The 24,747-nt window shown below is 39.8% G+C and overlaps 1 pseudogene; it reads right to left on the bottom strand.

Annotated features, from left to right (window-relative positions):
• Positions 1-1,988: 1,988 nt before the first annotated feature.
• LOC113295502 overlaps positions 1,989-24,747 on the bottom strand; it is a 34,145-nt pseudogene continuing 11,386 nt past the window's right edge.

Genomic DNA, 24,747 nt, shown 5'->3' with positions numbered 1-24,747 from the left:
GTCAGACGGGGACGTACTACGCTCTACATAATCTACGTTACCAGCAATATCTCGTCGAGGATGTGCGCTAGGGGTCACGACATCACGACCATCAGTATATCGCGGGGACGTATACTATAAATCGCAACTATGGGTACCTTGAGAACCAAGGCTGATCAGTCTCTCCCGTGAGAGTTGAGTTTTGCCCTATGGGACGAGCTATTGAACTTGTCTTCATATCTTTCCCACGTTCGATTCTTTTATTTTAACTTTATTCAACTTTTGAAGACAACTACTGGCTCAGAATGATGACTCAACTCTGAGTCATGGAATTACTAGGGATTGAATCTTGGAAGTTGTAGTAAGACCCCCATAGCGATCGAAATTGAATCTTCAGGTCAGGCAAATGACACTCTGCGGGACATCTGTAGAGAGTCATGTCCAGGTCTTGGACGCATGTTTCTTCCTGGACAAGATAAAGTTGTCGGTCCCCTCCGCTAGGTATCTTGATAAAGACTCGTGAACTTTTGTAACAAAATTTTTCATTGAGACCTATTTTTCTTTTAGAAGATGGTCAGCCAAACTTGAGAATAATATATGCCTTTTAATACCAACACATCAATGTATACACTTCAGGGTTGGCTGAACAATCGATCTGTATTGGCCTTGTTGATGGGAGGGCTCTCTTTAAATTCTCTAGGTATTTCTTCACGTGGAGGAGTTGTTTCTTGACCTGAGGAAGTTGTAAGTGGTAGTCGTATCTTGTCTATCGGTCATTACGTCTGACTTTGACACGTGAGACAGCTTGTCAACCCAGTATTTTCAGAGAAGGGGTTTTAATGGCGAGAAATCCTCTTCTTTTTGTTAGGATAATGAGACAACAACCGTTTCTTCCCTACGTAACTACTTTCAATCTTCAATGAATGAAACAGACTCGGAAAACCTCCTGAGGTTCATCACATCAACTACGTCGCCACCTTGGCACATAGCAGGAATGATCGAAGAAATAAAAATGAGACTTAGGAAAATCCCGCAGGTCGCTATACAACACAATTACAGGGAAGGAAATCAAGCAGCGGAAGGATTGGCAAACAAAGCAGCGGATGGAAGCCAGGCAGGAAATTTTTCAACCAAAATTTGGGACCAGGCAATCCCATCCTTTATCAGTCACATTTTATTTCAAGACTCTGTGGGTACCACATACCCACGACAAGTTGTAAACTAAATTTATTATAATAAATTGTATGCTTCAAAAAAAAAAATCTTCAATGAATGTGTGTTTTTATCAACAAAAAAAAGAATACAATGAAACAATTGGGAAAAATCTTGGAACCGTTTTTTGTTCGGTTGCATTAGTTGGAAAGTTGGGAGTGCAAACTGTGGTTTTCCTCCAGTCGCCAAAACCCTGTATCCACACCTATTTTATCGGAAAGAACTGTGTAAAGAGAGTTTTGTTTTGAACTGTGTAGAGACGGTTTTGTTTGGACATTCAACTCCTTGGTATGATTTACTGTAAATGTGACTTTACACAGAATCATGCCAACACCTATGGCATTTCTTGATCTACCGTTCCATAATTATAAGAACCTTGCAACTTCCTCTAGCAGTCACATGCGCTTGGAGTTTTCATTTGCAGATGATAAAAATCAAACAGCACAACCTAAAATGTGCAACAATTGGGACATCAGATCACTTGGGAGAATAATATGACTCGCAGTAGATCTTCAAGGACACGCTGTTTAGCTTCTAATCCTAAATGAAAACCTGTAACTTGACCAGAGAAACCCGTAAACATGTTAACTATACACTTAAATTATCTGAGCAAAAGAATTTCTTTTTCTTTTTTTTGATGCAAAAAGTTAATATATTAAATCAAGCAATGTAATACCGAAGATCTACAATTTCATTTTCATCAAAAAAGAATTTCTTTCTTGGATGAATTAACATAAAAACAATGAAAATTTGAAAGTCTTATGTTCCCAACTCCAGTCAGTTAAATCAATTAGTAATTCGATTAATACTCCAGCTTAATAAATTTCCCAATCCAACAACTTGAAAGATGTTTGTTGTAACATTTTATTCCAAATTTGGGGGTGATTTGCACTCTATACAAACAGCAAAACTCGGTTGATCAGGATTGGTATATTCGGCAACCCTTTGATCTCTCAGATACCCCCCAACTTAGCCCTTAATATCTCACCTAGGAAGAATTGGGGTGAGAGGTTTTTCTACGAAATTTACCTTTAAAAGAAATTAGGGATACCTTATTCAAAATTAGCAAAGAAGAAAATAGTATAGGATGGAAGGAATCTGTAAATGGCTTTAGAGCAACATTGACTCAGGATTCTCGATATATCCTTTAAATGCTTTTAGCCACTCTGCACCAATGGCGCCTGAAACAGAGAAACAAAAAAATTAGGACTCCCATAACAAACAGAATGACGGCTCGAGTCCTTGTTCATTGTTCCGGAAAACAAGGAATGCACAAATACTTGCCTGTATTATTTAACAATTAAAGTTGAAGTCAAGTTACTTCCAGAATCAATGATGAACGTAACTCCGTATAATTTATCAGACCTACAGATTACATGACACATCCTAGCTTGATGCAAATCAGGGGAAAAATAGAATATACATACCATCAATTACACGGTGATCACAGCTTAATGTCACTGCCATGTAGGAAGCAAACTGGTATTGATCTACTCCAGTACCAGGTACAACTCTCTTCTCAGCTATTCAAGACGTGCAAGTGAAAAATTATAAAAATGTATATGAATGGCAGAAAGCAATTTGTAAAATAATTCACATTTATATTTAGTAGACTACCCAGAATTATTTATTTTTTTGTTAATATCATATCAGTTCTAGTGCCAGTGTTCAAATAGAAGATCCCCTAACCAGAATAAGATTACTTTAGCTTGAGTCAATTCTTGGGTATCTAGATGTTATCACCATTAATTACTTCACATTTATCGAATGTTAAATAGCAACATACCCATGTTCAGAACAATGAAATTTGTAAACGATTTCATTTCATCAAATATACAGATACCTTAAAATAGTAACAATTGAATTGGTGGAGATAAAAGTTTCATTGGCAGCCTACTGATGATGTTACAGCGAAAATTACCTGACCCAACAGCGAGGATTCCAGACTGTGGAGGATTAATGATGGCACAAAATTGTTTGACTCCAAAGGACCACCCAAATTTGATACAGTAAATGTGCCTCCCTGCACAATGATTTTTTTTTTTTGACACAAAAAGGGCAAAATGAATTCAACTTTGTGTTTCTGGATGACGATAGAAAAATCTGAAAAAAACTGATAATGGCTTTGTAAAAGCATCATTACCTCATAATCTTCTGGTCTCAAGCTGTTTTCTTTAGCTTTTGTAGCCAAACGTTTGACCTCTTCCGAAATTGTAGATAAACCCTTCTTGTCCGCATCCTGCAAAAGCACATTAGAAAGTTAAATTTGTTAATAGAGGTTACCCGACATCAAATCCCCTGAAGGACTTCAAACTCTTGCCATAACCCACCCTAACAACAGGAACAAACAGTCCATTCTCTGTCTGGACGGCAACATTGATGTTCACGTTATGGTATCTGGACAAAAAACATTGAATTTAATGTAGTTAGGATCGAAAAAGATAAAACGTTAAATGAAGTGCATGCTTTTGATACTCACAGTCGGATGTAATCGTTTGTCCATGAACTGTTACACTGAGGAACTCTACGAAGAGCTAAAGCACAAGCCTGCAATTGTGGAACAAAAACTTACAACTTCATGTCAGTGGATGTCAACTGGAAAATAAATTTTGAAGTTAATTCATTATCATTTACTCTTTTCGCACACAGGCACATTACTAAATACGTGAATAAACTGCAAAGTTTGAAAGAACTGTACCTTTATTACAAGATCATTAATGGAGTTTTCCACCAGAAGATTCTTGTAAGGAATTCAATTGGCCAAACTGAGCAACAAAATAAGCCTCTATTTTACGCGCAATTAACAGCAAATAGTACATAATGAAAATAACGTATAAAATGGCAAATAATAAACAGATGGAACAAACTTATACTCACTCCATAAGCTTGTCCACGCAGGTGTCCACTGTCAAATAGTAGTGAGGAATTGATTGTTTCGAGAGCAATAAACGTGAAGCGGTTATCTATTCAAGTAGAGGATATATGATTTTAAAACTGACTGTTAAACATGAGTAAAATAATTTGATAACAGCATAAATGGAAATGTTTATGTAAATAACCTTTCTAATCTGAGAAACTGGGAGATCAGTGTAATCTAATGTAGTCATTGCTTGTTCCCCTTGAGCCTTGGAAGCTGGTGCAGATGTCCCCTTTTTACCAGATGCTGCAAAGTTTGAAAATGAGTTTATGTTGAAGCTGTCAACATAGAAGATAGATGATGAAACACCATCGCACCAGCTATATAACCTAGTGGTCTTGCTACTCACGAAATAAAATATTTGTTGATATGGAGCAAATAGAAGTTTGCATAGTGTCAGTTTGCTGGCAATTCATTAGGCAACAATATTTTGAGAAATGCGAGTTAAGCAACCATATTTTGTGGTTCAATCATAGCATTTTTCAAGATTGCACGATGAGAGGAAGAGAGAAAGAGAGAGGCCTAGAATGGGAAATTACATACCCAAGTAATCCTCGATATCAGCCTTTATAATGCTTCCATCAGGACCGGTTCCTTTGATGCTTGCAAGAGGTATCTGTATGCAAACTACATAAGTGTCCTAATACATAAGCACCAAAAAAGTGGTTTTACAGTAATTTAGCACTTGTAATAATATTTATGGCTATAACAATTAGATCACTAACATTATTATCTTCTGCCAATTTCCGTGCATGAGGACTGGAGAAAACACGATCTCCTGATTGAGAAAAACGAGCTTTTTCAACCTTTGAGTCCATTCTCTTTGGTGGACTGACAGGCTCAGCTACCTCTTTTTTGGGTGGAGTAGGCTCAGGATTTTTCGCTTCATCTGTAGATTCTGGCGATGAAGACTTGAAATCTTTGAACTTGGCAATATCATCCTCATCTTCCACTGTTATGGCAATCGCCTAACAAATTATTTATTTTCCGAAGCGATCAGTATTTAGTTACAACAATAGCTCCAACAAGTAAATTTTAACCAGCCATACATCCAAATACAAAGCAAGTTATGTAAGAAGTACAGAAAAGGGGGGAACGATTGTGGCAGACATACAAGGCATTGTTATAAGTAACACATAGAGCAAAGAACCTGCCGAAGTTGGAAACCGAAGCATGAAAAGAAAAGTGCGGACACCTATAGGAAAGTTTGCCATGTAAAACAAAAAGAAAGTAAGACCTCGCCAACTTTAATGTCTTTTGCTCCATCACCATGGACGATTTTAGCAAGATACCCTTCCTCCATGCACTCCATCTCAACTGTTGCTTTATCCTTTGAGAAGACATAGTATGAGTGTTAGATTAAAGTAGTTAAGGGTGTAAAACCAGATCAAATACCAAGAATAGAGTAAGAAGTAAGAAAAGGAAGGATCTTACGGTTTCAACTTCACACAATACTTCTCCAGGGGTAAGTTTATCTCCTTTTTTCAACCATCGTGCAATGTTTCCCTTTACATGAAAACAGAATATTTCAATTCACAATAAAAATTAGGCTTGATGTAATTTAACTTTCCTTGGATGCAGCAACAAGGAAAATACCTCTGTCATTGTAGGAGAAAGAGAAGGCATTCCAAGTTCTTGATGTGGAGGAAGCCCTGCAACCATGTAAAAAACTTCTTAGCAATTTTGGCACCACCACTGGAGAAGAGCACAAACAAATTACAGACTCGACAGATAAGATTAGACATAGAAACCAAAACAGATAATCCACACTAACCTGAAGTTGAAAAACCTCGTCTGAAGGACACCTCGACCTGATTATTAAAGATACATAAGTAAGGCGGTTGAATATGCAAACATCGAGGAACATTGAACAAATGAAAATTTGAGGCTAGAACGAACCCTAGAAAAGGAGTGGAGAATACTGAGCCAGTTGTGGAACTGCTTTTTGTAGTTCTTGATATCTAATATCAATGCGAAAACCTTTAGACTCTTAGCAGAGACATCCAACCCACTGGGTATGCTCTTAGACTTTTCCATCGAATAACAAAAATTATGGTATGACGGATGATGAATTTATTTTTTTCTTATAACCCCAGATGATAAGTGTAAGAGCGAAGGTAAGGCACCCATTTAAAACACAAGCAAATAAAAAATAGATTGAATGAACGAAGTGTAAAATCACCGTGAAGATGCTAAGAACTTTCGCAGACGAATTAAGAATATGTGGATTGCCTCCAAGAAATCTGCCATCTTTCTTTCCATGAAAATTTCCACGTTGATGGATCTTTAAGATATCTAGCAGTCAAGGAAAGCTAGACTATTATTAACTTATTACAAATTTGCAAGCTGATACAGTAACTGAAATAAAGTTTGTGGCAGTGAAGCCTCTCTATGGTTAAACGCTACAAAATCTAAACTGTGTACCTCCAAAGAATATCAGCTCTATGTAAATGAATTAACTACTTACCATCTCCTGTATTGTTAGACGAAAATGCCTCTTTGGAGAACCAACGGGACAGAATAGCCGGCTTATCTCTAAGTATGTTCTGAACATTTCTTAGCTGCAAAACAAAATTGTAGCAGAAGCACTCACTATCGTAGAAAGGAAGAATATCGTTCTTCAAATGTCATTATGCTAAATCTTACGTATATTTTTATATCATGGAGAATTGGAGATGACAACGAAAGTAAAACAGTGTTGCTTCTAGTATTAAAAAATTGTATTTCTCAGAGTGCTGGTGAAAATCCGAGCACATTCACACAACTTATCCAGGTTTCTTTCAAAAAATTCAATTGTGCCATCATAAACACAAAACAGTTCCTCGCACCTTTGGTGAGCAAACAGGATTGCAAGACTAGCCAATAAATTTGTGAAACCAAATAGCGACTTTAATATTCAAGAAATCAAAAACAAAATATTAGCTAATGAAAATATCCAGAATAGCTCTAAATCAAGTCTTGGTTCACCATAAACATCTGATTATATGACCATCAGCTAAGATGTAAGCAACTATAAGAAAAAGATTACTCAACACTTCCAGATAAGATTCAACTGGCCGGGAATTTTGGCATATCCAAATCAAAAACCAGACTACATTCTAGAAAATTTTGGAGTCAGAAGAAACAGGACACAATTTTCATGGTCATCCTCAATCTCGTCAATCATCTTAGCTGCTAAATTTAAGAAACACTCTTTTTATGAGTGACAAAGCATTAACAAAAACAATTGAGGCTGACAAATACTAATCAACCAGCTCCTCTAGGAATTGCTTGTCAACTATCAAGTTGTTAATAAAACCCTCGCAAAAACGTATTTGTCTATGAATCTGCACAAGAAGCCATGTCTGTAAAGATGAGATGTGCCATTTTCTCATTTTTATTCATCAATATTCGAATCACTCAGTCCTAACATAAAAAAACTCAACTAGGGATTTACAATGAATAAGACCTAATAGATAAATAGGTATCGCTCCAATAGGTAAAGCCTAATTACTGGCTACTCATGTTTGATACGATTGATTTTAGATCAAACTTACTACAGAAATAAAGCAGGAATACAGAAAAAAATACATGCAAACCCCCAATTAACAATAACTGTCGATAGTACATTATAAAATCATGCTCAAGTCAACAATTACGAATCAAACCAATCAAAAATACAAAGAAGTAGAACAGCCACAACAGAAACAATCAAACCCATCATCAAATGTTAACTCCAACCTTTTTAGATCAGACCAATCATGAATTTATACAGATAAGAACACATTTGAACGATGATTACCTTCCTAGAGTGACGTACACACAAGCGGCGTTTGTCATTATCTCTCTCCTCAAAAGAAAAAAAAAAAAACTTTTGCGGTATTTTTCTGGAAATTTAAAAATGGTTAGAATCTTTAGGAAGAGGTGATACACCAGGAGAGCGAGAGAGACAGAAAGGATCTAAACTCTACACAAGACTGAACCTGCAAAAAGAGAAGAGAAGGGCCGAGTTGATTAGTTTTATTTTATTTTGACTCGCTTTTTACTATCTCACTCGCTCTGTGTCTCTTTAGGCCGGTTCCTATGAGGTAGCTAGGCCGGTTCCTATGAGGTAGCTAACTATAACCGGCCAGGCAAGTGACGCACAATGATTGCACATTACAGTGTTGCAGGCCAAGTCAGTGATGCGCAAAGGTTGTGCGTTACTGTGTAGACTGTCAAGTGCTGAGATAGCAAGACCCTATAGGGCCAGTGACGCGCAAAGATAGCGCTACACTGTAAAGACATTTGGCTAAGTAATGAAGCTCATTGGACGATATAACGAAGCTTCATTGAGGGAAAGGCAAGGCAAGGCCAAAGTTGACAGATGCAATATGCGATGTTGGCATTAAGGCATATACATGGAATTGAGTTGGCCCAAACTCAAGGATGATGCAAGAAGGTAAAAAAGACCAAGAGTTGGTATATGCATTAGTTCAAGGCTGGCCAAACTTGAACAGTGCAACAAGATAACAATACAAGAGTGGCATTGTTATTGTCAAGCAAATAGGCCAAGTGAAACATATGACGCATGTGCAACCAGAATGAGCTTAAGGAGTTGGCCTTGATGATTGAAGAACAAGGATTGTTCGTGCATTACCTTAGAGCAAGAAGTATGCAGGTCCAAGATGGATGAGCATTGAATCAAGGCCGAACTCAGTAAGGCACAACGGTTGTGCAATACATATCAAGTGACGGTTAGGAGTTGGTTATTGGCTTTGCGAGTGTTCATAACCAACAAGAACAGGTGTGACACCAATTGGCGTGACAACACAAAAGGTGGCAGTTGAAGTTGGCGGTTATGGAAACTACTTGGACACTTGGTATTCCAAGGCTTGTGCAAGTGGTTGCACAGAAGTTTTGGCATGATCCTAGTTAGTATAAATATCCTAGGAATGAATAACGTTAGTGTTGTTTAATTGAGAGAAGAACCACTGATTTGTAGAGAGTGTTAGGAATTCACCAAAAGGGTGAATGGCTTGTTTTGGTCCATGTGATGGCCAAGTTTTGTAATCTTCCTTTTAGTGCAATAAAATAGGTTTATTACAGTATTATTCGTGTTTATGTTGTTGTTGGTTTGTGTGAGTTGATCAATTGGAATTGATGCATGGTAAACCTCTTATGCTTATGGGGGCATAAAGAGTTAGAGAGAAAGAAGATGAAGACTTCCGTTGCATAAAGCCTTAAGAGTGAAGACAGATGCATATTTTGATGCAAGTATGCAAGGTTGAGTACTTTTGGGCGAAGTTGATTCACTGAACCACATAGTATTGTCGGTCATGTCCCAGGAAAAGTTTAGGCGGTTAAATGGGCATGTGACACTAACCCACTGTTTGTGGGTGAAAACGGTTTTTGTTGTTTTCGGTAATTTCGTGTGTGTGGATGAGAAACGAGTCTAAACCCAAAACAATGTACTGCACGGGAGTACTTTTGATTCGAGAGATCAATCTGTAGAATCCTGGCCTAAACCAAGAAATGGTCGTTCCAGGCTTGCTTCGGTCACAAAGTGAAGGAGAAGGGTTGGTCTTAGGGAGGGAAGCGAAGAAAATGTTGAGGCCAGAATAGTTGATTCTGGAAATGTGGGTGTTTCGTGACTTGTATCAGAAAGTTGAACTAGCTAGCTGGATGGAAAGCTATCAGATGATTTCTGGATGTTGTGTTGTTCTCCTGACCAAAACTTGTTGTTTGGTGGAAATATGTGAAACCTATTTATACAAGTCGTAATAAAACGTACCTTGGCCTTGTAAAAACTGGAAGCGGTTGAGTGGTGGAAAAGTGACAACGGGTAACGCCTGGAATTGATGTTTCCATAATGAAGATGCGTTTCACCACTTATTTATTGCCATTACTAACCGCCTGACTCTTATGACACTTTCTTGTAACGGGTGTATTGCACGCCGCACGTTGTAAACCGCCAGACCAATACCCTGATGAGCATCCCCCAGTTTGTGACATGTTTTGATGTCTCGAGTGTTTTCATTGGCAAACGTGTAGCATGTTTCTATGTGCGGAAAGCCTACCTTCGACGGCCGAGATTTTGCATCTCAGGAGGAAGGGTAGCCGTTGATCGCGGCTAGCTTCCGTTTGGCGGCCAGTGGCGTGGCCGTGGTGCTGGCATGGCTTGTGCATGCCTTTGGCGTGGCCAAATTAGGGTTTGACACAAACCGTGGAATTTGGCATTACGGCCAGAAGTTGCCACTGGCTTGGTGGCGAACTTGTACGGCTGAGATCCACACCTCAGGAGGAAGGGTATTCATTGATTATACTTACCTTCCGTTGGTGGCCAGAGGCATGGTAGCGTGGCTGGCATGGCTTGCGCATGCTTTTTGGCATGCCCGTGCGGCATGTGTGCCCGACATGTGCGTCTGGGAAGTGCGTCTGGCATGCGCGTCTGGTAAGCGCGTATGGCATGTGCGTCTGGTATGCGCGTCCGGTAAGCGCGTCTGACGAGCGCGTCCGGCATGCGCGTCTGGTAAGCGCGTCCGGCATGCGCATCTGGGAAGCGCGTCTGGCATGCGCGTCTGGCAAGCGCGTCTGGCAAGCGCGTCTAGCATGCGCGCGCGACGTGCTGGCGTTTTTTGGGAAGCTAGCGCGTTTTTGGGAAGCTGGCGTGTTTTGGGAAGCCAACTTAGTATGGCGACCTTTTTGAGGCTGTGGCAAGTTTTGGAGCAACCCAATTGGTTGACGGGAAGTGGGGCCAGCATGCTAGGGTGTGGCCATACTTCCAACGCGCGGTGGCGGATTTGAAGAGACCTGATTGGTCGACGGAAAGAGGGCCGGCATGTTAGGGCGCGATCACACTTTTAGCGCGTTGTGGCGGATTCGGTTGCCTAGCTTGTTTAAGCATGGTTTCAACCAACGGGGTCCAATATACTGCGCGGGGCGCGAAACCCTAATTTGCACATTAGTTGGGTTTATGAGTTCTTTACGAGTTATCACAATAATTAGCTGGATTTTGTATGTTGCCATACAAAAATCTTTATCTACAGAATGCAGTGTGCTTTCTGTCTGAGCATTTCGTACAATGTCCTTAACTTTGGTACTTTGAGGTTCATGCTACTCCGCTGCGAGTGAACATAAATCCGTCATGCCATACCGATTAAGGGTTCTGCTGGGGAACATAGCTCAGGAAAATACTCAGTGAGTCTCGTAATGGCGAGGTGCCGAAATTTACAGAATGTTATGGATAAAAGTGTATTGAGCGGCTCAATAAATATGTCAGTGGAGAGGTTAGTACTCGTAGCACCGCTTCCTTGCAGAGTGACGTCACATCTGATGCAAGTTTTTACGATTTTAACCCTAAGCTAAAAATCACCATCAACATTAAGTCCCCTGCTTAGCACGTAATAGTGGTATTGTTGCGGGGTAAGCATGAGATGGTGACAGGCGAGAGAAAAATCGAGAGAGCAACATGTGAAGAGATTGCCAAGGAAATTTAACTAACCTTTAGTGAAAGGCATGAGAAATCCGTGATCCTTGTTGTAGATGGGGAAAATGATTTGCTGATTTTTACGGAATTGAAGAGACGTCTGTGTGGAGACTCCTTGAACCGAGCAAAAAGTTGAACCTCACACATATGCACTGCAAGAAAGGAGTGCTTTAAGTTTGAGAGATCAATCTGTAGGTCTCTGGCCTAAACCAAGAACAATGGTCGTTCCAGAGTCAATTCAGTCACAAGAGAGGATGGGTTGATCTGTAGGAGGGAAGCTGAGAAATGTGTGGGATCAATGGTGATCTGAGATTGTAGGTGTGTTGTGAATTCAGGGTAAGAACGCTCTGAATGATTGAATTTTACTCAAATGAGAGTGATTGCTCAGACGATGAGTTCGTGTAGACGAAAGATTGTCTGTATAAACTTGCCGAGAAATTGCTTGTTTAGACGAACGTTCGAGTGTTCGAATCATGTCCTTTCAATCATGATTCAGAGGTCTTTTTATATTACTAAATTAAAAACACCATGATCCCATGAAGTGTGACAGTTGCTGGAATCAGAGAGTGGGGAAGTGGGAAATCGTGTTAAAACCAGTTTCTCATCGTGCGGAGACTTGGTTAATTTTCCACCCACTACTTTGCTGACTCTTCCAACTGATTGCACGACTTGCTCACATTCTCGTCGTGGGTGAACACACGTGTCGTAGACCGCCAGACCAAAACCCTAGTTAATATCCCCCCATGTGACACGATTGATATCTCGTGATTGTGGAGTCAGTTGCTGACTTTATGGGACGATGAGTCCATGTATTGCTTGAGTTGAACATTATTTGCAAATGTTCTGAAACTCATGAATTAAATATATTTGCCGAGACGAGGTATTATTATGTTGATTACCTAAGACGAGCAAACTGTGTTGCTGAATTGTTGAATATTGATAGTTGAACCAATATTCTTGAATCTGAGCAAATATTGTCGGTTTGAGCGAATATTGCTCATTTGATGAATTGTTGGTAGCAGGACAAAATAAAATATTAATTTAAGATACTGACTGTTGGGTCGAGTATAATAAATAAAAGTGTTGATCATGGAATCAACATAAAATTATCAGTTTTTTAATCTGCTCAGAATCATGCTTTTGCAGAGCCCTGGATTCAAAAACCCTAATTTTAATGAAATGATGATTTATTCAAAATAAACCGCCGAGTGAAGCAGGGACCGGCTACATGGGATGATGACTCCACCATGTAACGCCCAGATGCTCGAATGAGCAAAATACCAAAGTCTCTTGAGGACCAGTTGGTGAAAGAATGATTAAATGCTGGTTTAATCATTTATTAAAATAATGCTCGTGTGAGCGACAGATAACAAAACCTAGCCATGAAAAGATGAGGGACCGACCCAGAGGTCATGGGACCGGCTCTTGGTGACCGTGGGACCAATTGATGGTCGTTTGAGCAAACCTCTAATAGTTTGGAAAGAGTTTGAACCTAATATGAGCAATTGAGAAAATTAGGTTAAAATCATTAAAACGTTTGGGACCAGTTGTTTGCAATCCTTAGGGTCACCCTTGGTCGGTTAAGGGGATGTGCCCGTGTCACCATAGTTTCCGTGTCTCAGTCCTGAGAGTTTCAATATTTTCCGATGCGCGTTTGAGCAACATTTTGAGAAAATATACAAAATCCAGGTTTTGCTGAAACTAGGAAAAATACATAAGATGATGAAAAATAATAAATAAAACAGGGAATTGCAAGGTGTGGGACCGGCCACGGCTAGGGCACGGCCGACCGGCTGACAAGCACGGCCCCACACTTTTCCCAGTTTTATGTAATTTTGCGTATTTTCTCTGAATTGAGGGAAATCCCATGAAACCGGAGAGTTTTATAAAATTAGGGAACTTCCATGAGATGAAAGAAATAAAATAGGGAATGATGGAGTGTGGGACCGGTAATGGCCAAGGCATGGCCGGCCGGCCAACGGGCACGATCCCAGGGCACTCTTCCCAATTTTATGTAATTTTCATGATTTTAGAGAATTTTCATAAAATCAGAGAGATTTGTTAAAACCAAGGTATTTTATTGAAATCAGTGAGTTTTCATGGAATGAGGAAAACAAAAGAAATAACAATAATAGAATAAGAGGCGTGTGGGACCGGCCGGTTAGGGCCGATCCAAGGAGTTTTCTTAATTTTATAATATTTTTCATGGGTTTAGGGAAAATTCATGAAATCAGGGAATTTTCATGGTTTTAGGGAAAATTCATGAAATCAGGGAATTTTCATGGATTGAGAGAAACAATAAAATAATGGGGACGTGGGGTGTGGGACCGGCCACGGCTAGGGCATGGTCGGCCGGCTGGTGCTCGGTCCCGTGACACCTTTCCCTAATTTTATTATTTTCTTGACATAAAGAAATATCATGAGATTAAAGAATTTCCTTGAATCGAAGGAGATTTTCTCGAACGAGAGAATTTTCATGAGATCAGGGAAAAATAATAAATTATAATAAAATATAAAATTGGGGGTGGGACTGGTCATGGCATGACCGGCCGGTGGTGAGCCCAGTCCCTAGCGCCTTTACTAATATTTTATTATTATTATTTTTCCTTCCTGTTTTGCATAGGTTCATCGTTCATTCATATTTTTGAAATGCTCGTTTGCGCATTCAAATGTTGGTCTGTGCATTATTGCCAAGTACACTTGCACCATTTTAGTCAGGGCTTATTCGATGCTCAGATGCCTGTTTCGTTGAATATTTATCACTAACCCGTGGAATTCTGCTGCGAAGAACCACGAATTGAAATGACGAAATATAACGAAAAATCGTAGAATATTGCTGGATATTCAGGCGATTAGAGATAATTAACTGATGGCTCTATACTAGCAGGGCTTCCTATCTAGGAGCATTAATTATCTGAGAGTTGAGCAATATGAACTTGCTGGAGTATCATATTTCTCCTATATAGTCAGGGAAAACCTGGTTGCATCTTGAAGACGTTGTCGCTCTATACTAGCAGGCATGTTGTCTAGGAGCCGTCTAATCTTTCGATTATATATAGAAATAATTACTGAAATTGCTTAGTATTCATGAGATGTGTCGTGGCCTCAGCTGGGAGACTACACATCTACAGATACTCTGAGAAACATCCTTCTCAGTCAGAGATTTTATGACATGAGCTTTCACGCTTTGCTGAGAGACATGAGTCTCAATACTCATCCGATTGCCGGATCCGGAGTATGCATGATTATGGTTTTATGATTTTGCCCTTGTCAAAAATCCACCATCTACATTAAGTCCCCTGCTTAGTGAGGAACAGTCATGTTCCTCGGTCAGCATTGAATGGTGATTTTCCATGTACAAACAAAAATAAGTAATTGAACTTAGTCATAAGATAAGATGTTACCGGATTTCGACCGAATGAGCAAACCATGGTTTGAGCGAAAACCCCATGGCACAATAGAGCGTCATCCGGTGAACACAAATTTGTGTAGAACCGCTGATTTGATGACGAGTCTTTGGTCGTTTTAGGATTCACGGGCCGGGCCCGACAAGGAAATCCTTATGAAATTAGGTTTTGGAAATAAAATTTGATACAAAAGGGAATTAATCCTCTTTTTTTTTATTTCCTCTCACCTTGGCCGACCACCATCTTCATCAATTCACCATCTCCCTCACATCTCAGCAGGAGAAGAAAAAAAAAATCGCCGGAGCCGACCGTCATCGCCCATCACCGGCCGAATTCCGGCCAACTCTGGCGCCGACCAGGTACGTCAATTTTTTTTATTTTTTTTTTGCTTTTGTTATTTGTTCATGAGTTGTTCATCATAAAATTTTATACATGTGCATATATGAGTGTGAGTTTTGTTGAAAAACCCTGATTTTATTTAAACGTATGTTCGTTCGATCATTAGTTCAAGAAACTAGCAATACTCCCTAACTTGAGAGAGATTTTTCTTTTGAAATAGACCTGTATCCAGTGATAAAATTTTGTTTACGAGCTTTCATGGAAACCAAAACTTTATCCTAAAATATGTGAGCTTTCACAAAACCAAAATAAACCTTCGTTTTAAAGAAAAACGCTCGTACGAAGGAAAATAGATATTTTTTTATATGTAGCCGTGACATATTATGCAAAATATGATGACATATTTTATTCACATGAGTTTGTTCTCATTAAAAAAAATTTGAAAATTTACGTGAGTAATTCTCATTAATTATTGTTTTGCAAAATCAAAACGTGGGTTTTGAGTAACCCTCGAAATTAGACAACTTATTTATGATGAAATATTGTCTTGGTGTAAATTTCATAGTTCAGTTGTGGTGTTTATACTATGAAAATTGTGTCTATGATTTTATGAAAAATCGGTTTCGAAAATTAATAAAGCTTCGTTCGTTATTGTAGGTTTCAAGAAGCGAACTAATTTTGGAGTGTTAACCCTTGCGGCACAATCACTATTTGTTAGTGGAATTGTAAAGAGGTAAGAGTTAAGAATTACCATTTTTGTAGATGTCTCCATAAGTATCCTGTTGTCAGATTATATGACCCCATCATATTGTCGAAGTTTGCACCTGGTATGACGATATACTGAAGTAGAATGCTTTGTGCACATTACAGCTACTTCGCAAGGATGTTTGATTCTCAGGAAAATGACACTTCCAGTGATACGTGTATGGACGAGACTTCTATTATTGGTGATGAAGAAGAAGAAGCACCTGGAATCAAAAATGTTCCCAATATAGATGATGCATTCTTCGCGGTTCAGCAAGACACTGAAAGACGTCTCATAACTCCAGCATTCCGCCTTTTGATAAATCCCAGAACGGTTATTCAAAAGAAGTTGGTGACTCCTCGAGCATCTATTCGGTTTTTCCTTGAATGAGGACTTTTACTTGCCTCAATTATAGAATTCAAACTCTCTCGACGACTTTTAGAGAAATTTTCTGGATGGGCAAGACACATGCTGGGTTTTCCTCGTGTTAGAGCTATGCTGGATAGAGCACAGGTTACCAGAGTTATTCAATCATCCGGAGATTTGTATATTTTTCATGATGCACGAGGTATTGTGGCCCTTCTAGCTCGCTGGTGCATTCCAAATCATACCTTTATATGCAGCTGGGGAGAGTTTACTATTACCTTGGAAGATGTAGTTGCTTTATTGCATCTTCCAATCATAGGTAACTTTCCTGAAGAGCTTTCGACGGAGGAGAAAGAAATTTCTAACACTTTAACAGTTGAGATGGAGAGAATTAACAAGGCTTCTGGAAAAGGCTGTTATGCTCACTGGTTAACACACTGGTGGCCACGAGATGTCCCTCTCGACGAACCTGACGGTATGTTGTCTATTGCTGCTTTCTTGTGTTTATGGATGTCCAGGGACGTGTTCGAAGACGCCGGAACTTTGCTAAAGCCCTTTGTAATCCCTTTTGCCATTAAGATGGATCAAGGTGAACAACTTCCCATAGGTAACTTATTCTTGGGGTTCTTTGTGCTCTAACCTGGACTCCTTGGTTATAGACTCCAGTGTTTCGAACGGCTTTATGAAGATTGAATGCTACGCCAATACGATGTTTCTCCAGGCCTTGATGTGGGAACGCTTTGGAAAATATGCACCTATTCCCTGTAGTATCTTGCAAGGGTTGAATGCTGCTGATTCTCGACGTATTTTCCCCAAGAAGGATAACGCTAGGATTATGCGCTGGTCAACAAAACAGCCTCAATCCAAGACGCGTTTCATTGATGTTGTAGACGATGAGTCTGAGTTCAAATTTCGTCCCTGGGTGCTGATTCCTCCTCATGTTCCCAATTGAAAACTTTCAATGCTGGAGAAAACATGGATTTGAAATCTGGTGCTGACTTGAGCGATGGTGAAAGATCCTTCATGTTGAGATGCACTCCAGGTTATTTAATAGCAGCAACATATGGAGACTTTTCGGTGGAGGAATACAACATTGACAGAGCAGCCCGTCAGATGGGTATGGATCAGTGCGTTCCAACTTTTCGGAGGAGCAAACCGTCGGTGGAACAGATTAAGACTTGTTTAGACCGTACACATGTCGAAGAAAGCTCTTATTGGTTCCCTTGTGCTGACCGAGTTACGTATGTAACTCCATGTTATATAGATTTCTGGAACCAGCAATTTGAACGCTTACATGATTTTGTAAATAAGGGTTAGTCAACCTCTGGTGAAAGAGCCTCCTTCCGCTGGTATGATTGCTTCTCGACCCAGATTGAAACACATCTCCAGCGGAGATAAGCGAAAGACATCTCCAGGATGTTCACCAGTATGTATCTTTTGCATATTCTTCGTAAAATTGAAAGAATTACCTTTGATTATCACCTCAATTTCTTTTGCAGGACGATCGTGCTGTGAGACCTCGTCTTGAAGTGAATTTCTCAAAAGCTGAAATAGTCATTCATGGTGGCGAAGGTAGGAACAAGAATTGTAAGCTGCTGCCTAACACCATAAAGTCCCCGGTTGCTTCTTTGGTGAGTTGTCGACACCTTTTCCGCCGTGACTTCTTCTATCCGTATTACTAGGATCGTAAAACCAATAGTTGTTATTTGGTTACAGAATTTTGCTCCGTCTAGAATTGATGGTCTTCAATTCACTACTGCTGGGCAGACAATTTCTGATTCGAGCATTGAAGAAGAAAATGCTGTGAGTACTCTTCCTCGTAGCCAAATATAATGCTTCATATGTAAAATGCTAATTGTTTGAGAATGTGTCCAGGAGGATGTCGCCATGGAGGTGGAGAGTGCTGATACTCGGTCATCCTCTGAGAATAGATATGGAGGAAATTCCAAAGGCTTGGAACCGAATGAAAGCAATGAGCCTCTTGATGTTGACACAGACAACCCCAACTCTTTGAACGCTTCGGAGACTCCCCAAGTAAGCACATATCTTGTAAACTCTTCATAGAAGTATGAAATTGTTTATTTGTGAATGAATGAATGAGAATCCATGTGCATATACGAAAAACTTTGTCGAAATTCGTCGTCAGAAAATTCAGAACCCAGTTTTTAGCAAAAACACCGTAAAACCTTCATCTGGAGTCGGATTTTCATGATCTTCATATGCATCTCTAAGCCCGGAAAATTTCCAAGCTTTATCCAAGAAGCTTTTTAAGTTTTGAGCACGTTCAGGGCCTGAAAAAGTCGAAACAGTAAACTTCCAGGAGACTTTCAGAACTTTTTCAGACGGTATGTTGCTCAATGTTTTGACTACATCTCCTTGCTCGTTCATCGGATTGTCATGAAATTTTGACATGTGGTAGAGGACATCCATACAAAGAGAATGGTATATAACGCATTCTCATATTCCTTGTATATTTCTCCCAGTACGTCATCTAGTACAGGGCAGATTACAGTCTCTTCAGACGAGCTTGCCGCAAAACGTATTTTCATGACTTTCATGCTATTTGCTCGTGCCTTGAGTGTATAATGATGAACCTTGATGATGTTATACTTCTTGTATATTGTATTTTATGAGCTCATTTGGTTTCATTTTTAGATTTATCTAACCTCATGTAATCTTCGTATTAGGTGTCAAATACCGAAGTTGAGGATACTGAAACCAATAAGGATAACTCGAGCTGCCCTGGAGTTATTGATGAAGAGACAACCATCCCTGCACTTCAGGGCCATGAGAAGGTTGTCACTGAAGTTATGGAAACCCCGATTGTTGCTGGTTCAGTGATAGAAGAAACCGAGCCACCAGTAGAGAATACTGAAGAAACTGTTGTCCTGATTGTAGAAGTTGCCCCAGTAACTGAGAACCGTATAGTGGTGCATGAATATCCAAGTGAAGGAGTTGTTTTTGATCCTCCATTTGATGCATCACTCCCGTATCATGAACTAGTTGGTGGGTTCAGCGTTCCCATTGGATATGCAGGCTTGTACGAGAAAATATGGAAGAAATTTGGCCACATAATTGTTGACAGGAATCCTGGACGTGCTTATTCTTTAAAAATGCAAGTAAGTGTTATCTTACGTGTTGTAAGTGATATATGCACTAGAGCCAGAAATACTATGACTCCAGATGTACACTTTGATTGGGAGTTTAACTTGGAGAATTCAGAAAAACTTGGCTTCAATGTAAAGTGGCTTCGTAAGCAAATGAACGCTATCAAGGACTCATGTGAGAACAACATACCCTTTCCCAATGATGCTGTGATGGAGAAAGAAGACAAGATTGCCAGGCTGACTAAAGAGCTGGACAAGGAGAAGGCGGCTTTGCAGGTCTTGAAGGATGCAGAAGAGCAAAAATCCTTTTTTGCTGATTTTCTTTGATTTCCTTTTCATAATATCTTGAATTTCTGAACTTCTGAGAGATGTGAGGTTTTTATTTGGGTTTTGGTATTAGCTGGTTTTGGATTGGTAGATGATTGAGTATTTTCTTTCGGATTTGATAGAGATTTTCTTTTAAGAAATATGAACTGAATTTTAATAAATTGTTGAATTCAAATACTGATTGCAAGTATTGCAAACGTTTTGGAGGAATTGAAATACAATGAAAGAAAATCCTAAATGCCAAATCCGGACGTCATGAATGCTCAAACGTCCAATACCTCGAATGCCCAATAATTTCAGCCAAATGCCTTAAGCCAGTTCTCGTGAATTAGTGGAAGGGTTCTGCCATCTGTGTTGATCAATTTGTAGTATCCTCCGGTTATGGATTTAGCAACCATAAATGGTCCTTCCCAATTGGAGCTCCTTGCAGAATAGAGATCACGTTTAGTCGCCTTGAGAACCAAATCTCGTTTCTCGAATTTGTTCGGTTTAGTAGTTCGCGCCTTGAATATTTTCTGTTGTACATATGGACACTCACGCAAAGGGGAGTATTCAGCATACTTTCGGTCATGCTTAGCCATATCTTCAGCAATAAACCTCTTGATATAATGATCAATTTGGAGAGGCTCTGAGCGTAACCATTTGGTGTAATATTGCTGAGGTGAGACTATCCATTCGTAGCTTTTGGTAATCGCTAAGTTGTTAGTAGGGAGAAGTCCCCGGACCAGAGTAGTATATTTCAACATTGGTATTATTGGCGCATGAAGAGGAATAAGACTTGCCTGAGTACGGAACCTCTTGACGAAAGAATGGGCACTCTCTCCAGGTTTCTGTGTGAGTTCTGTCAAGGCTTTAACTTCCTCCAGATGCTCGAACAAGGAAGTATCCTCCATTTTTTCTGAGTCAGATCCCGCTTCAACAGCAGGACGTATTGAAGGCGTTGGAGCCCTCTTTCCAGCGTGAATCCAAGCTCGTCCAAGGATCATGTCATATCCTGGGTCTTGTCGGATTATGTAAAACTTGGTCTCAGTGCAGACCAAATTTTCTTTGACTTTGAGGATGATATAGCCATACGCGTCTCTGGAAACCCCTTCGTGATCTTTGATTGCCATGGGATCATGAGTAGCCTCTTGTCGAGTAATGTCAGCGACTCTGAGAGTTTTCAAAGGAATGATGTTGATGGCAGTGCCGACATCAACAATTCTCTCTTGAATTTGTTTCCTTTAATATGCATTATGGTGAGCAGTCCCCAGTCATACATTTCTTTGGCACTGGATGAAGGTTCAGGAGGTACTTCTGAAATCAGCAGGCGTTTTCCAGATACTATGTAGTTCAAAACTGTGAACATGTCTCCCCTTTGCGCCTTTGACAGATAGAGTAATTCGCAGACATGCTCTAACAATGACTGGACTGCTTCCTTGGCCGGTTCTTCAGATATGGAGAAAGTTCTGACTGGAAGGGGTGTAGATGGTGGATTTTCAACAAAGGGAAAAACCGTAAAATCATGAGGCATGTTTTTGACGCGGCTTTCAGGCATGCAACGATTCATATTTTACGAAGCCATGATGAATATGTTTTCGAAAAACCTCCACTAGCTGAGCGTTCGATCCCTGGCATTTCATCGTGCCCTCTATGCAGAATAACATATTTGGGCGGTTCTCCGTAGATTGAGGACTTAACGCCTTCAGGACGTCGGTGATACTCATTGTTCCCTGACTGCAGGAGAGTGACCCACCTCCACATAGAAGAATAGTTGGGCGGCGGACGCCTTCATGACGTCGGTGACACTTCACCGCTCCCTGATTATGTGGAGAGAGTGCATAAATTCAGGCAGTTCTCCGTAGATTGAGAACACTAACGCCTTCAGGTCGTAAACAACATCGTGACTCCCTGACTGTGCACCACTCAGAATGGATGTGACGCTTTAACTGGCTAATATCTTTTTTGAAGTAGATTACTTCTGTCGTGACATTCACTACTGAATTCCCAGAATAATCTATCATTGCTCCTATTCCATGGTCGAATCCACGGCCTGATCCCATGGAATGGCAATAACAATTACTCCTATTCGATGGTCGAATCCACGGCCTGATCCCATGGAATGGCAATAACAATTGCTCCTATTCCATGGTCGAATCCACGGCCTGATCCCATGGAATGGCAATAACAATTGTTCCTATTCCATGGTCGAATCCACGGCATGATCCCATGTAATGGCAATAAATAATTGTTCTGATTCTATGATCGAATCCACGGCTTGATCTCATAGAATAGCAATGAAACAAATGTATTATCTCATTACTCTGATTTTATGATCGAATCCACTGGTCTCATGAAATGGTGATAGATAGATCTTAATTACTTCGATTTTATGGTCGAATCCACGAACTCATAGGATGGTAATACTCGTTTTATTATTCTGAATTCATAGTCGAATCCGCATCTGATCCTATGAATTAATAATGAACAACTATTCATTTTTATTACCCAGTTTCATGAATTATTCACCACTGAATCTCATAAATTAGTAATAAATACTCAACAACTGGGAATCTGACCATCACTGAGTAAGCCCCACAAAAATGGTGCAAGTGTACTCGACAATGATGCACGACTGAGCACCCAGATGCACGAACGAGCACCCAGAAGCACGAACGAGCATCCAAAAATATGAAACAATAGAGAATCCTTGGAAAAACAGGAGAAAACATTAAAATAATAATAAAATAATGGAGGCGCTCACAGTGGGCCCATCGCCCGGTCGTGCCCTAGCCACGGTCGGTCCGCGCCCCTCCCATTATTTTTCCTTATTTTATTTTCATAAACTCATGAGGGTTCTCCATCTTAGCAAAATTCCTTATTTTGTGCAAAACTTGTGAATTCTCCATAACTTGGTGGATTCTCCAAATAATATTATAAAATAAAGAAAAGTGTGCGGGACCGGGTAACCCAGCCGTCCGGCCATGCCCAAGCCGTGGCCGGTCCCACACCTCACAATCCTTAGCTTTTTATAATTATTATGTCAAAACTTCATGGATTCTCCATATCTTCATGGATTCTCCATATCTTCAAGGACTCTCCATAACTTCAAGGATTCATGAAAAATAATAATAAAATAGGGAAAGGTGTGCGGGACCGGGCAACTTGGCCGGCCGGCCATGCCCTAGCCGTGGCCGGTCCCACACCTTGCAATTCCTAATTTCTCATAATTATTATTTTCCCAATTCATGAAACTCCTGGGTTTGAGTAAAATTCGTGAGTTCTCCATATTTTCTCAAATTTTGCTCGAATCACGATAAAAAAAACAAAAGCCAACATGGTCACACGGCCGGCTAGCCTCTCACGACAATCTTAAATATTAAAATATTTTTATATTTGATGTATTTTATAGATAGTGGTAAAAGTGGTTCGATTCTCAGACTTGCGAAGGATAAAATATAGATTTAAATTCTAAAACTAAAATAGAAAACTCACTAATAATTATAGCAAACACTGACAAAGTTGATATCAATATTAAAAGACAACTGAGGCTAAGATTCCACTATTTTCCAAGTTCAAAGTGATTTAATCCAATCTTTATATTTATGCAATTTTCTCGTTCAATTTGATTCTAAAATATTGCAACAAGTAGATTTTCAAAAGCAATAATTTTAAATATCAAGTATGAAGCATCAAAAGTCTATAAACTAAGCATACTTCATCAAAATAGATCACAATCACTCAAGTAAAAATCATATTCAATTATAGCTCAAGGCAAATAATCATAATCATAATTGCAATAAATAGATGAAATAGAATATACCACTTCTTGTTGGAAAAATAGCTTCCTCTATCGCCTCAACAATGGGGTTTACCTCCTCATATTATTCACGTGCTCAAAATAGGTGTTCATAGCTCAAAAGGGTGAAAAACAAGAGGAAACTAATAAAGCAGACAGTTCGCAACGTTTTATAGGCGTTACAAACTGACTGTTACAGAGAACTGTTGCAATAGGTGATGTATGTTGTTGAATAAACGACTGCTATGAAGGGTCTAATGTTCTTCGTGTTCTTCCTTCTACACCAGCAGAACTCGATTTCCTGCAACTCCTCCTGTTGATCTCTATGGTGTTCTAAACTTCCCCTAACTTCTCCGAAACTTTTTTTCCCCTGAAACTCGATAACGCCTTTTATATCCCTCGGAAACCTAAAAATCCCGATTAAAATTCTTCTCTTCCTTTCCGTGCAAGTCACGGAAATAATCTCTCTGCCGACTTATTTACACGTTTCTGAACCGTACAACCCATCCCAAACTCTATATTAGGTAATCAAATATCTCAGGAAAGATTTATCTGCGATTTAATCTCCTTGAATCTTCAAAAGTCAGGCCAACAGACACTCGTAACTTCTTTCAACTCTGTTTTCTCCAACCTCGATTGTTTAGCCAATTCTAACTGAATCCAAACATCATACCAAGCCTGTTTATCTTTAATGAGTCCAGCCCAACTGATTCTGGTGATTGAATCTCCTCAGAACATCTCGGAGAATCCAAACAAACCCGAGAACAACTATCCTCCATGTTTTGCTTCACTCGATCATCTAGCCCAACTGGGTACAATAAAATGATTATACCAAACCTGGTTAGCGTTAACAGGTCTAATTCAACTTAAAACAGCGATTGAATCTTCTTTAATTGAGCCCAAAAATCGAACCCTAAATTGTTACTTGCTGCAACACCTTTCCCGCCAAAAGTTTTTTTCAAAATGTTGAAGATGACCTCCCCCTATCCAGAGTGGGGGTGCAAATAGCAGCTGCCTTGGGTGCTGAGGATAAATTTGGGTGTTATGGACAGGTTTGGGCTACACATAGCCTGGGTACTCCTTAGACAAATCTGGGGTCCGTTTAGCAACTGTCCTCCGGGGT

Source organism: Papaver somniferum, chromosome 7 (assembly GCF_003573695.1).
Source record: "Papaver somniferum cultivar HN1 chromosome 7, ASM357369v1, whole genome shotgun sequence".
Lineage (NCBI taxonomy): Eukaryota > Viridiplantae > Streptophyta > Magnoliopsida > Ranunculales > Papaveraceae > Papaver > Papaver somniferum.
This window is presented reverse-complemented; position numbering and strand designations above follow the sequence as displayed.